This window comes from Marmota marmota, unplaced genomic scaffold, assembly GCF_001458135.2.
Source record: "Marmota marmota marmota unplaced genomic scaffold, marMar, whole genome shotgun sequence".
NCBI lineage: Eukaryota > Metazoa > Chordata > Mammalia > Rodentia > Sciuridae > Marmota > Marmota marmota.
In genome coordinates this window covers 11,488,251-11,500,792 of record NW_026000205.1, presented here as the reverse complement: position 1 = coordinate 11,500,792, position 12,542 = coordinate 11,488,251, and positions in this window count along the sequence as shown.

Sequence of the window (12,542 nt, the reverse complement as noted above, 5' to 3'; positions counted from 1 at the left end):
ATGCGTCTGTGTCAAATGGCTTCCAAAGGAACTGGAGCCCCCCTAGATCTATATAGCTCCAGGGAAGAACAGGTGAGAAGAAGGCAGACAGACACAGGGGCAGGGGACAGGCCAGTGGGAGATGAAGTCAGAGAGGGAGACAGCGTCGTCGGAGGCCCTGCCTGCAGAGAGCAATGGGCTGGGCCAGGACCCCTGGCCCTCTGTGGACATGTTAGCAAATGCCCAGCCCCTTCTTGGATGTCCATGTGACTATGCGCTTTGGAAGGTTTCATGGAGTAGGGCTGAAGCTAAGCAAGTCCATCCAGCTCCTGAGTAGGAAACACTGACCAGACAAGGAGAGTAGCCAGGGACAGGGCTGGGAGTGCTGGGGAAGCCGGCAGATTGTTCCTGTAGAATAATCTGTCAAGAGGAGACGTTAAACAGGATGCCTGAAATTTGAGAGCAGAACAAGTCTGAAAAGAAGAATCATCAGAGTTTGAGACTTAGAAGAGAATAATTAGATTTGTGGGAACAGACTTTTGGGGGGAAACTCCGAGGGCTAAGAGAAAGAGAAAGAGCTCCACTCTTTAACCAAGGGTTGAGAAAGAACTCAACTCTTGACCTTCCTCTTCCGACACACAGCAAGTTCAAGTGGAAAGGTTCTTGGCTCCCGGGTGACCCTGAGACGGCAGAGAGACACTTATTTCTGTATCCTATTCCACACCTTAATAAACATCCCTTGAATGCCATCTCCAATAGCCCCCTGCTTAGGAACAGGATGAAGCTGATTACCTAAAATACTGATCAGAAAAGGAAAGGCCGGGAGACCCAAGTGATCAGCTCTACCCAGCTGGGGACTAAGGTCTTTGCCTACATCCCCAGTGGTGGGTGAAGTCAGAAGAGTAAAAATTCAAGAAAACTGAATGGGGACTAAGAGATCAGTGGAGGGATTACCCCAGTTGAGGTGGGAAGGCATCTGGCAGAGTTGGTCTCCCCTGTCAAGAGCACAGAATTGCCCTGGCATTCAAAAAGCCTATGATGTGACAGTCCTCAAGCCACTGTCACTGGGGACCTGGGGTTTTGCCTGCCCAGCACCCACTCCCCCTCCTTCCAGTTTTCCTTTAGTCAATCACTCTTTCTTCTTTGTGTCCATATGGCATGAGGTGTTGGGGGACAGGGGCTGGGGGAGGTTGGCCCTACCCACTTGCAGGGGAGGGCACGTGGCCCTTTCCTTGGACTCATGAAGGATGTTTTCTAGAATATTCAGGAAAGAAATATTCTCTTTGCCCAGGTTGCTTAGAAAGATAGTCGAAACGGAATCCTGGAGCTTCTAGAAGTCATCTTTGGCATGAGGGCTCACCTGAGAACAAAGCCCGCAGAGGAGAGCCGCGCTGAGACTCAAAATCAGGTGACAAGTGGCGGCATTTGAGCACCCAGATATGGCTGTTTCTGAAGCTGTTTTTCCTCAATGCTTCAATCTCATAGCCAATAAATCCCAGGGTTTGCTTATTCAGCTTATAAATGGTGAACTTGGGGAAGAAACCCCTCTGATGAATCATGTGGAATCAGTTCATACTAATATTTTTAAAGAGAACTTGTCACTAATAAGAGAATCAATGAGAATAGGTACCTTTGAATTAAATATTTTCTGATTTTGTAGTATAAATGAGAGCAGATTCAAGGCTATCTGTAGATTAATGTGTGATTCTGTTGCATTTTGACATGTAAGGGTTAGGATAGCCCCTGGGCCAGGCGGGGCACACAGCTCTGGGCAGGCAGGAGATTGCCCTCATTGCTCTCATAAATCAGATGCCTGGGTAAGAACAACGACTCATCAGAAGTGCGTTCTGAAGTTTTAAAAGTGTTTCTGCACATACTATAAAACAAGCATAAACCATCCTACGTTATTGGCTTCTTATGCCTTTTCTTTTTCCTGGTACTGGAGATTGAACCCAGAGGTGCTCTACTTCTGATCTATATCCCCCGCTCTTTTTAATTTTTTTTTTTTTTTTTTGAGACCAGGTGTTGCTAAGTTGCAGCGGCTGGCCTCAGGCCTGCCATCCTCCTGCCTCAGCCTCTCCAGTAATGAGGCCACAAGCATGTGCCACCACACCAAGCCTCCTATGCCTTCTAATCAGTGAGGTCTACCAAATCCAGCAAGGTGAGATGCCTTGCTCAAAAATATATGCCAGATAGACAGAGAGGCAGGAGGATTATGAGTTCAAAGCCATCCTCAGCAAAAGCGAGGTGCTAAGCAACCCAGTGAGACCTTGTCTCTAAATAAAATATCAAAAAGGGGCTGGGGATGTGGCTCATTGGNCCATGGGGAGTCATGGAGGAAGGCTGGGTGGACCCCTTCTGGCCTGGAGTTTGGGGAGCTGCCCAGGAAATAAGAAACACTTCAGACAGGGTCAGCATTCCAGCAGATAGGCACAGGCAGAGACTTTCTCAATAGCACCCCTAAAGCTCAGGAAGTAATGCCAAGTGTTAATAAATGGGAAGGCATCAAATTAAAAAGCTTCTGCATAGCCAAGGAAACAATTGGAATGTGAAGACAGAATCCATAGAATGAGAAAAAAAAATTTGCTAGCTATTATTCTGATAGAGAATTAGTATGTAGAATATATATAGAAAAACTGTACACCAAAAAAATCAAATAACCCAATTAATAAAGGGGCCAATGAATTACAGACACTTCTCAAAAGAAGAAATACAAATGGCCACAAATACATGAAAAAATGTTTCATCATTAGCAATGAGGGAAACGCAAGTAAAACTACACTGAGACTCCATCCCAAGCATCAGAATGGCAGGCGTCAAGAATACAAATACTAACAAATGCTGGGCAGGACGTGGAGAAAAGGACACGTTTACACTGTTGGTACAACTGTAAGTTAGCACAGCCACTATGGAAATCAGTGTGAAGGCTTCTCAAAAGACTAGACATGGGACCACCATGTGACCCAGCTCTTCCACTCCTGGTATCTACCCTGAAGAATTAAAGGCATCTCTCTGCAGGGATCCTGCACACCCATGTTTACCAGCACAGTTCCCAATAGGTAAACTCTGGAACCAGCCTAGGTGTCCACCAGTGGATGGCTGGATAAAGAAAATGTGCTATATATACACGACGGAGTTTCACTCAGCCACAAAGAAATATGAAATTACGGCATTCTCAGGAAAATAGATGGAACTAGAGCCCATTATGTTAAGAGAAATAAGTCAAACTCAGAAGATAAAGGGCCTTCTGTTTTCTCTCCTATGCAAAAGCTAGAGAGAAAAAAGGAAAAGAAAGGTGGGGACAGATCTCATGAACTCAAAGGGAGGTCAGTAGAGGAAAGGGACCAGGGGTGGCAGGGAGTGGGGGGAGGGGAAAGTGCTGGGGAGCGATATCGGCCTAATTATATTGTTATGTTGTGTATTGTGTGCATGTGTGAATATATAACAACAAATCCCATAAATACGTACAACTGTAATACACCAAGAAAAAAATGTTAGAGAAAATAAAATAAATAAATTACATGGTGGAAAAGAAAAAAAAAACACTTTAAATGCTCAAACTGTAAAAGGCCCAAGAGAGTTTACAGTGTCATTTTGATATGCAAGTGGCTTCTTCCTCCCTGTTTCTGGGCCAAGAGGGTATGAGACAGCAAATAAAAATGATCTGTTGGCTAAACCTGAAAATATATTCATGTGTGCATTTCTTAATTGTTAGACTCCGTAAAAGAGTTTTTACTGGAGCAACAGAAAACCAGGTCAGCCACAAAGAGTCAGGGCAAGTCACTCCAAGCAAGCACTATCACAAAGGCACAGATCTCCAAACAGAAACAAGGTCGACGTGGCTGCAGATGCACATCACAAGACATTGCATGACCACAGAGGAATGGCTCAAGTGTTCAGGAGAGGAGAAGCAGGGCAGGGTACATGGGGAGAGAGAAGGCAGGGGGGCGGGCTCACCTCTCTCTTGCTCTGGAACCACAGCAGAGGACATAGGGACTAGTCAACCGATTCCAAGTGGCGATCAGGTCTGAGGCTCAAGGCACATGGTCCCGTGGTCTATAGCTGAGCCATGGGGTGGGAATAAAAACTGGCTGAGATGAGAAGAGGAGCAAGTAAATAAAAGCAAATCACTGGATCACACCAGGATGTCAAAGAGTCTAGAATAAAAACACAAACTCAGGGCCTGGATTATGTCCCAGATTATGTCTCTAGAACTTTAACTCTATCAACCCTCAATCTCCACTAAACCCCACAAGATAGGCTCTGAGATTATTTCCCTTTCACGGGGAATGAACAGGAGATTAAATGACTTGTCCATACCCACCCAGTTGAGGGGTCCCTAGAGGCTGGGACCAGGCAATCTGCCTCCATCCCTGCCCTTGACCACCACCCTACACAGCCCTTGGAGATCCCTCTCCAGATGACAGGAAACTGTCCATGTTCTCCACTTAGGAATCAATAGCGCAGACTCCTGGGATCAGTTCTGGGGAAGAGCTGAGATTTTTCAGGTTCTCTCCCGAGAGTAACCAACTACAGGCTTTCTGTGACGACACCGCCTATCCTGGTGTCGCGGCCCATCCCTGAGCACAGCCAGAGGAGGCGGCAGTAGCTGCAACTCCACCACTTCCTAAAGGAAGTAAAAACCAAGAAATCAAGTGAGGTCCCAGGAGACTGCCTACGCTCTAGAGAATTCCTGATGGTGGGCAATAGAAGGAATCAGGAGACAAGGTAAGGGTTCAATCCCAAAGGACAGACCAAGCCAGGGAGGTACAGGATCAGAGAAAGGATCAGTGTTAGAGAGGTGCTGGTTATGGGGAGACAGCCTGGTGCTGAATGGGGCAGGGGGGTGGCGGGAGGAACAGCGGAGGTCACAGCCACCAGGCAGGCAGACATCTCTCTGTCTGACTCCGAGGCAGCCAGTGCTCTGTCTCTGGATCAGGAGTGGAGTTGGAGACGCTGTGGCTGGAAGGCTCTTGGGGTCTGTCCAGCATGGGAACACAATGGGTCCCTTGTGTGGCCACTGCAAAGAGGCTGAGGATGGCTCCTGTTAAGAGTCTGTTTATCTGGTTACAATTTATAATAGGGGAGTATTTTTGCAGTTTTGCAAAGCATTTCTCATATGTTACCTCATTGAATCACTTTTTTAGTTTTTTGGCTAAGATCAAGTATAGTATCGGTCTTATCAGTTTAATGTGTTACCTCATTCATTCTCCTAAACATGCCTGTTCTATTTGCAGAGGGCTACAGTCTACATCAAGCCCGGGGAAGTGAAGCAACCTCCACCCGCCCCAGACCTCACAGCTGATCCACACAGAGCGCATTTGGGGGATCCAGTCTAGCTTCCCAATCACCTGGCCCGTCTGCCCTGAGCTCCACCTTTGGAAGGCTCATGAGGGAACTGGGGGCCAAAGGCATTCAGAGTACCATTTAATATAAGGTATTTGGGTACCTGCAGGGGGAGGTATGCTGAGATCAATCCCCCATGGAATGTGCCAGGCATATACATACATGCATACATTTGTACTCATAGGCATGCATATGGTTGCGTGTGCATATACACTTATGCCCGGATGCACAAACACAATATGCACTTCAGTCTTGACAGCAGCCTTAGAAAGCAGGTGCACTATGATTGTTATCCTCATTCTACTAGGTGAGAAACCGAGGCCCAGAAAAAATAGAGCAGCTCTGCCCCAGGTTACGCAGCCAAGAGAAGCAGAGCTGGGAGTCCAGTTCATACAGCTGGCTCCAGAGTCCATGCTCTCACCCTCTGAAAGGACCACTTTAGTGGACTAACTATATGCTGGGTGACCTGCCAAGAAACCCAGAGCTAGCGATGGGATGGAAACCGAGATTTGACTCTAGAGTCTGACCCACAGCTGCTTCGTGTGACTCCTACACTCATTCCCACAGGGGCTGTGGATGGCTCTAGTGACTGAGGAGGGCCGAACTGGGATGGAGGTGTGGAAGGAGCTTGAAGCTGAGCCGGAATGATTTCTGGAGACAGCTCCTTCTTCTGAGTTGGGCTTGGGATGCCAACTTGCCTCCTGGGGACCTCTCCACCTTTCAGTAAAAATAAACCCTAAGCTGCTGATCACTAGTTTGTAGCATGAAAGCAGCTGTTTCTGCTTTTGTTTTGCAAATATGAAATTATATTAATGATGCTTTTTCATACTTTTTACTCTATCCCATTCCAATTCCTCTCTCTCCACATAGCACCCCCACACAACTCTCTGCTCTTAAAGGAGATGCATTGGCCGGAGCCGGGACCCAACGCTGGCCCATGCAAAAGATTCTTGATACTCCACAGACCAGCATGGAGTCGTCTTTGGGGTGATCCCAGAAACCGCAGGGAAGACGCACAGGCCGGCAGGGGCAGAGTGCGTGCGTGTGTCATGGAAGCCCGGGGTTTCTGGGAGCTTATCAGACAAGAGGGTTGTAAAGGGGGAAGGAGGGGAGGCCGGCTTCTGGAAGCAGGAAGAACTCCATGTGGCCTCAGCTGGCACTCTCAGGCCTGGCACGCTTCCTGCTCCCCCAGGCTCACCACCTGGACAGGATGGAGACACACCTTCGGGGACCAGGGTGGGAAGGAGGGAATGGCAGTGGTCATGGGAACACTGGGACTGGACTTCTGCCCCAGAAGTCATTAATGTTTGTGGCCTACAGAGCCTACTGGGTGGACAGGAGTGGGTAGGACAGCAGGAGGGCAGACACTCTTGAATGGGTCTTTAAAAACTGTCAATCAGGAAAATGCCTCGTGAAGACAGGCAGTTTGGAGAGCTTCCAGAAGAAACCAATCATGCCAACACCTAGATTATATATTTCTAGGCTCAAGAACTGTGAGAGAATACATTTACGCTGGGTAAAGCCACTCAATTTGTGATCATTTGTTACAGCAGCCACAGGAAACTGATACACATAAACTAGGTTTAAATCCTAACTTTGCTAATAATTTTCATGAACGTGAGTAAGCAACAACTTATCTGAATCCCAGGTTCCTCATCTATAAAACGGAGATAATAGTACATACCTCCTAGGGTCCTTAGGAAGATTAAATGACATACAAAAGTAAACTTTTGCATCGTATTTCGTATGCATAATCGCCGAATAAGTGAGGAAAAACACAACAACCATAAATTAGAAAATTTTACTCCTTAACTTAAAACCTTCCAATATGACTCCTCTTACTTTAAGAATAAAATCCAAATCCTTACCTTGGGCTAAGAGCCCAATAGGAAGTGCCCTTCCCAGACCACCACCACCCCCCGTCACATCTTTGTCCTCATGTCTCATCATACTTCCTCATGCTTATTCCACCCCAGCCACACTGACCTTCTTTCAGTTTCTCTACCACACCAAGCTCCATTGATACCTCAGGGCCTTTGCACAAACTATCCATGCCCCAGCTTTTCATGTGGAGGACCCCTTCAGCCCTCAGCTCAAATGTCACCCATTCAGGGGTGAACACGCCCTTGCCTCCCAGCTAAACATACCACCCCATCCTACGCTACTTTATTAGGTCATTCTGTTTTATGTCCTTCATGGAACATGCCACTGTCATCAGTTACCTTCTCTATTCATGTAGATACTGTAGTATATTCTCACCCCTCCCCAACCAGATTGTAAATTCCCTAAAGGCAAGAACAACCTCCGTCTTGCCTGCTGTTCTGTCCCCATTCATTCTAGACGGAAATGGGTGATCATCTGGTTGCCCCTTGCCCTCTGCTGCCTGATCCTAGGGACTTAGGGGAGAACTTGGGACCATGAGGGCTGTTCCAGGCCCCCAGAGCTCAGAAGACACTGGTGGAAAGAGATGAGGTGGCCCAGAAAGCAGAGAGAGTCCGTGGGAAAGGCGGGAGTGTCTGAGCAGAGCAGAGCCCGTGTCCCGGGCAGCAGAGGCCACATGGGGCCACCTGACTCAAGAGGATTTTCTGGGCTGGCTGGAGCCCCTGCACTTGACCATCGACATCCCGATTTTTATAAAACGTGCTCTGCTGCCCAAGGAACCAGGCGACACAAAACCAGGGTCTTGAACCTGCCCAGACTGGATCATGCGGGGAAAGGAATGGGAACTGGATGCCGCCCACAGCGGGGAAGGAAAGGGGTCGGAAGGGAAGGACAGAGGCAGGGCTCCCTTAACAGGGAGTAGGTGAAAATGACCCGGAAGAACCGTCCCGAGGGGCGTGGATGTAGGAAGAGCCCTGGGAGAAGACTCGGAACTTGGATTTCCGAGAACCATCAAGTAGATTTGAAGAGGCGTAGGTTGGGGAGAAGCAGGGAGTGTCCGTCTGCCTCTCTGGAAGGGTGTCAGGCTCACCTCTTGCTCTTCCTCTCTGTGACAAGTGGCTCCTGGAGAGACGGAAGTCCTCTGTTCCTTTGAAAGACCAGCACTTGAGGCTGACAGGGTCGTCCCTTTCGTGAAAGCCCGAAGACCCTTCCCTGGGTGGACTGTGGAAAGCCCTTTATGGTCCGAGGACCCTGACCCTGGGAAATTCTGGGTCTCCTGGGAGGACTAAGTGGAGGGTGCCTTCCTGGGGGACAGTCGGACTGGTAGCAAAGAAAAGAAGATGGAGGTGAGTGTTCATGCAGAGAGATGCCCACACACTGCCGCTGCCGGGCCCGAGGGGGCCACCCTGTGCATGAGCCCAGGCCAGACTTGTCTCTGCTCAGCTGTCCTCCAACTCAGTAGTCCCTGGGCACCAGAGCAAGCAATGCAAGTCCACGGTCCCTGGCCACATCAAAAGGACCAGCTTTTATGAGTTTAAGTGAACAAAGAAACAAACGGTATGAGGTTGGCTCTTACCAGGTCACTACCACTGGGGCATCCCGCAGGCCACATAGAGGGAGGAGGAGGGCTCCCCAGCACCACACAGACTGGGAACAGCATGGCCACCAGTGTCACTGTCCTGATGCAGACCACCCTCCTCCTGTGCTTGGGGACCCACCCTTACCTTGTCTGTTCTTGAGGCTGGAGCAGGGCTGGTCCCTCACCTTGGCTGCGCTGTAGGCCTGCGTTGCAGGGCCAGGCCAGAGAGCTGGGCTGCGCTCTCGGGACTGGAGACATTCTCTGCACAAGCCGTCACCCGACATTGCCAAAGGCCATGTGTAGAATGATCTTCCTTGTGTCCCTCCACCCCCTGGGGTCTCTGTGAGAATAAGATACGATTCCACTTGGGGCAACTTGCAGTCAGCCATGTTGGCTGTCGCCTCGTCTTCTTGTGGCTGGAAGCCTCAAAATCCTGTAAGAACTCTTCTTGTGCAGGGAAAGAGGAGGTGGCCCGAAGAGGCCTCAGGGGAAGTGGGGAATCAGAGCAGGAAAAAAACGAGGACCATAAATTAGAAAATTTCACTCCTTAACTTAAAACCTTCCAATGTGTCTCCTCTTACTTTAAGAATAAAATCCAAATCCTCACCTTGGGCTAAGGGCCCAATAGGAAGCGCCCTTCCCAGACCAGACTGTGTCAGAGAGACAGGCTGGGAAAGCTCATGAGTGAACCTGTCCTGGTCAAGGGAGGCCACCGATGGGGGAAAGAGAAAAGAGGCACTCATGTGTGTTTGGAAGAGGCAAGTGGGAGATGGTCAGTAGACCAAACCTGGGGAGGAGACACATGAAATCAAGGAATTAACTCAACCTGATTTATTTATTTCATACTCTGGGTAGTAATTTCTGTTGCATCCACTGAGGCTTTCCCTGAGAGGGATGATGTAAGCTGGCCTCAGGTACACAGCAGGCCTCGGTACAACACAAAGGCTGCAGAGTTGGAGGAGCAGAGGCTGATCTACCAAAGTTGCAAAAGTGTACTTTCGAAGAAACTATCAATTTCCTCACTTATTTAAAAAAAGCCTGATTTTTAACAGTACCCCGTACCTAGGCTTTTGCATAACTTCTTTCCAATGAGTTATTAACAAAAGAGGCGTTTCTGGGAAATCTCTTCAATTGAGAAGAGGTGAGTGTTTCTTCTCTTCTTCCTCCATTCTACTGCCAGGAACACAGATGTAATTTATAGAGCAAAGAGCTAGAAAGAGGATGAGTCTCTGAAATCTTCCTGAAGCTGCTAAAGACAGTCTGGGCTGCCCTACACTGCAGATCTAGACGGGGTCTATATGACTGAAAAATAAAATTCTATCACTTTTGCATCACTATCACTTTGGGGTTGTTCTTTTAGGGACAGCTGAATCCAGTTCTTAGTAATCGGAGGTTTCGTTCAGCACAAGAGAACAGTGTAGAAAGCTAACCCTTCCACAGTCGATTTTTGATGTCATTATACAAGGAAGGTATTCAAAGAGATTTGGAATAATTTAAGGGGCAAAGGAGAGTAGCATTATCACAGGGCCATGTGACTTTAGTCTTATTCTTCTTTGCTTTTGTTTCCTACACCTATTATTTGTTTCTCTCTGACATTTAGGATAGCTAATATCCCTCTCTAAGTGGCAGAAGTTGGAGCCATGGTTATCTTGAGGGTGGGTGGTTTGCTCACTGAGAGGGACATAAAGGGGCCTCTAAGATGTTAACCATGTGTTATATCTCTGTAGCGGTTACACAAATGTGGCACCGATGTGGTAACATCCAGCCGTATCACTGAGATCAGTGCACTTTCTTGTATGTGTATTACATATTAATAATAATGGTTCATAAAAGATCTCTCTAAGAGCCTACAGAATGGGAGTGAATTTCTACCACACACACATCAGATAGAGAGCACTAATCTCCAGGATGTATAAAGAACTCAAAAAACTTAACACCAAAAAAAAAGAAAATAACCCAATCAATAAATGAGCTAAGGAACTGAACAGACAGTGCTCAGAAGAGGAGATACAATCTATCAACAAATATATAAAAAAAATGTTCAACATCTCTAGCAATTAGAGAAATGCAAACCAAAACCACTCTAAGATTTCATCTCACTCCAGTCAGAATGGCAGCTATCAAGAATACAAACAACAATAAGTGTTGGCGAGGATGTGGGGGGAAAGGCACACTCATACATTGCTGGTGGGACTGCAAATTGGTGCAGCCAATATGGAAAGCAGTATGGAGATTCCTTGGAAAACTGGGAATAGAACCACCACTTGACCCAGCTATCCCACTCCTTGGTCTATAGTCAAAGGACTTAAAAACAGCATACTATAGGGACAGAGCCACATCAATGTTTATAGCAGCACAATTCACTATAGCTAAACTGTGGAGCCAACCTAGATGCCCTTCAGTGGATGAATGGATAAGGGAACTATGGTATATATACATAGTGCAATATTACTCAGCATTAAAAGAGAATAAAATTGGGTTGTGGTTGTGGCTCAGCGGTCGAGTTGCCCGCCTAGCACGCACAAGGCCCTTAGTCTGATCCTCAGCACCATATAAAAATAAATAAATAAAGGTATTGTGTCCAACTACAACTAAAAAATAAATATTTTTTAAAAAAGAATAAAATCGTGGCATTTTGCAGATAAATGGATGGAGTTGGAGAGTATCATGATAAGTGAAGTAAGCCAATCCCAAAAAACCAAAGGCTGAATGTTTTCTCTGATATGTGGATGCTGATCCATAATGGGGTTGGGGGGTGAGCATGGGAGGAATGGAGGAACTTTGGATAGAGCAAAGGGGAGGGAGGGGAAGGGAAGGGGAGGGCAGTAGGAAAGATGGTGGAATGAGATGGTGGAATGAGACATCATTACCCTAGGGACATGAATGGAGACACGAATGGTGTGGCTCTACTTTGTATACAACCAGAGAAATGAAAAATTGTGCTCCATTTGTGTACTATGGATCAAAATGCATTTTGCTGTCATATATAGCAAATTAGAAAAAATAAATTAATTAATTAAAAAATAAATAAAAGGTCTCTGAAATCCCACACCCTTTTATGACCACCAGAGCTATTTTAGTCTTAGAAGTATTTTCGCTTCCCATGTTTCTATTCAAGTTTCGTATGATTTGGGTCCTTTCCTCTTTTTTCTTAGTAACCAGACCCCAATTTTGACAAGTTGGGAAAGGGACCAGTGGGTATTCACTTTCCCAGACTCTCTTACGTCCAGGAGCGCTCACAGGACATGGTGCTTGCTGCCCAGTGAGGACCCAGCAGAAGTTTGCTGAGTGGGGCTTCAAGTAAAGCAATAATCTTGCCAGGCACAACAGAACATGCGTGCAATCCCAGCAACTCAGGAGGCTGAGGCAGAAGGATTGCAAGTTTGAGGCCAGCCTCAGCATCTTAGTGAGACCCTGTCTCAAAATAAAAAATAAAAAGGGCTGGGATGTGGCCCCGTGACAAGGCATCCCAAGGTTAAATCTCCAGAGCAATAGTCTTGATTGGAGGAGGGGACAGACCCATCTCTCACCTTCTCTTGTTCTCTGTCCTCCCTTTCTGCTCAGAACCATGAAGCAAATGCTAAAATCTAGAGATGGTGGAGCAGAAGCCAAGAGGGAGCTCAGGTTGCGGATGACAGTTTGGAGCAGCCTGGTGCTCCTCATTTCCTTCCTGTTACACAAGAAAAATGAATCTCTGTGCATTTAAGCCTCTGATGTTTGGGTTTTCACATTTGACAAGCTCTAACTGAGATATGAG